We start from the raw sequence: 2,944 nt of genomic DNA, 5'->3' as shown, positions 1-2,944 counted from the left end.
AAACACACACACACTGGAGCTTGGCAAAATACGGGTCTTACTTTTCTTTTCATTAATTGGAGCCTCTTTTTAGGTTTACAAGAATCATCATATTATTTTTAACAAAGGCAATAATTAATACTAGTTGGATTTTTTTCTCGTTAAGTACACCACAAAAAATCTCCCGACATGGAAGCCTTTCTAGCCAGCGTCTCCTCCTCCACAAAAAACCTAGGGTTGCCTCCCGCCGGTGCCGCCGCAGGACCGCCTCCTCTCCGGTGGTCCTAGGGCCATGGGGGCATGGTGGATTTCGACAAGGGCCAACGGGAGGGCTTCGTTTTTAGTCGTTTCTTTCAGTTTTGCTAGGGTTTGTGTCCTGCTCAGGAAGACGAGACGGCGCCGACACCCTGAAGATGGAATAAAGGTCTGCCTGTCTAGCCCCCGTTCCGATGATGCGTCTAGCACCGTTGGTGGGCATGTGGAGGTGTGTCTCCAGCGGATCTATGTTTGTGGATTTGCTCGGATCTCATCGTTGTTTGTCTATATTCGTGTGTCTTTGGATTGAATCTTTCTGATCTACGTTATTCTTTATCTGCGGCTGTTGCTGTTTTGGTGCGCTGGTCCTACGGGGCCTTAGCACGGCGACTTCCTGACTGTCCACTGCAACGAGTTGTGCCCGACTCCGGCGATGGAGGGGCGATGACGGAGGTGCGCCTTCGGCTCGTTTCAGTGCTGGTAGTCGTCGCTAGGTGGTCTACGGATTTGGATGTAATTTCTATTATTTCTGGTGTTCGTTGTACTGCTATGATTGAAAATAAATAGATCGAAAAAAATTCGCAAGAAAAAAGTACACCACAAAAATCGCCTTAATTATGGTTATACGTGGTCAATAGGATGGAGAGAGAGTTAGTGTTCATATTAACTGTGTACATCAAGCAAGTGAGAGAAATGGTCAATAGTGATTAACGCAGATAGAGGATGGCAGGGTAGGTGAACTTGTATTAGCAAAATACCTGATTTTAGTGAGTAACCTTCTAAACCCAAAGGGGTACATGCAAAAAAAGATACTTAGCGCATCTCCAAGGCTGACCCTCAAACCCCTGTAACCGTTACGGCTGCGCTGTCCAGACGTGTTGTGCCATCCAATATGATCCCGCATCGGTCCATAAGACGGTCTCGCCGCATTTTCTCCCGCAAACCGGAGACAAATGTGAGGGTGGGTGGGGGGCTCTTGTAGGCGTCCGAACGGCACCCACGCTCGCTTCTGACCACCTCGGCCCACCCAAACCCCTCCTTCCTCTCCCGCGCGTGTTCCCACTCGGCGCCAGCTGCCCGCATTCATGTCGCTTAGAGCGGTCGCTCCACATTGAAGCCGGCCCAGAGCGGGCGCGACCTCTCACGACTTCTATCATTGAAGCGGCGCGCCAGCCGAGGGCGTCACCCACTACGCGTCCCCGTGTCTGCGCCTGTTCAATGCCGGAGACATATCACTAGATGGGACGGAACGAATATCTACCACACCCGTTCAATACATAGGTTGTTTCGTATGCCGTCATTAACAGGCTCAATGGCCGAGAAACTCGCTCAGGAGCCGCACACCGACGCACTAGGATGCATGGCCTCACCGGAATCCGGTATTTAAAGGAGGCATCACCCGGCTAACTCCACGCCACAACACAAGCCCCTCCACATCCTCCTCCATTGCATCGCATCCTCCATGACTACAGGCGGTAAAGCTCTGTGGGAGAGCCTTTTCATGCTGATGAAGCACGAGGCGGCAACCCCTTGCGGCCGCCTGGCAGAGCCGTCGTACTAGGAAAATCGAGGCCGGTTTGTCGGCCAACTCGCCCGAGGTCTCTGACGACGAGGTCGACCCTACGATGGAGCTGGGCTCCGACAACACTGCACCGGGCCCGCTCCTGTGCATGCCCGCTTCACCATGGAGCATGCGTAGGAGCACTACAATGTCGCCATGGCGGAGGTGCAGCCTGCGCTAGCGCCTATGTCGGTGTTCCAGCAGGCGCGTGAAGAACGATGGTAGAACATGTTCCTCCTGGAGCAGCATCGGCTGGCAGATGGCCAGGTCGACGGTGAGCGTGCGAGCGAGGAGGCCTGGTGGCCATGGCCGCAGAGATACCCAACTTTGTCGAGGAGCAGAGTGCAATCTACGAGGCCAACCACACTTAAGTTGCCGCTCGCTAGGAAGTGGCCGCCGTGGAGGCGTAACTCCAGGCGACCATGGAGGAGAACAACGCCAGCTACACCTCCTATGCGCCACCGACGAACTATCCGGTGGCCCGGTGGGACTACGACAGCGGGCGCCAACATTTCGATCGTGTCATGTCCACCGACGACGGATAGGTCGCGGACTCCTCCGAGAATGAGTAGGGCACGGGAGGCGGCATCGCCTTGTGTCCCATGTGGAGCCGATCGGTCTCCTGTGTTCTACTTTTCCTTGCCGGAGACCACGCCTTGACTTCACGGGTCTTATTGCTCATGCTCATTGGATGGCGGATGGAGGAGGCAGTCCCAGGAAGGGAACAACAAGGGCTTGGACGCTAGTGACTGCCGTAGTTATTGTTTGTTGTAAATGTTCAAAAATCTGTCCTGTTTGCATGAATGTTGTCCGTTTATGTAAACTATATCCGAACTTGAATGAATTCCAGCCGTTTTTGCACGAATTTCATCCGATTAGTTCCGATGATAGTTGAAATGTATGCGGGCAGTCTTGAATGACCGTTTCCCACATCCGTATCCGCAGACTGGTCCCCCTGTCCGTGAACAAATGCGGAAGGAAATTTGCGGGTCGCTGTTCGAGATGCCCTTGGTACTCCCTCTGTCCCATAATATAAGATTTTATTGCATCAATAAGATCTTATGAGACGGAGGAGTGGCATTTTCTCTCTCTAAAAAAGTGTGCTTTTAATATTCAAACGGATTGCATTTCATGCGATGCGTATGGATG

The sequence above is a fragment of the Triticum aestivum genome, chromosome 3A (assembly GCF_018294505.1).
Source record: "Triticum aestivum cultivar Chinese Spring chromosome 3A, IWGSC CS RefSeq v2.1, whole genome shotgun sequence".
Taxonomy (NCBI): Eukaryota; Viridiplantae; Streptophyta; class Magnoliopsida; order Poales; family Poaceae; genus Triticum; species Triticum aestivum.
The sequence above is the reverse complement of the archived record's forward strand: the minus strand, read 5'-3'. Positions refer to the sequence as shown.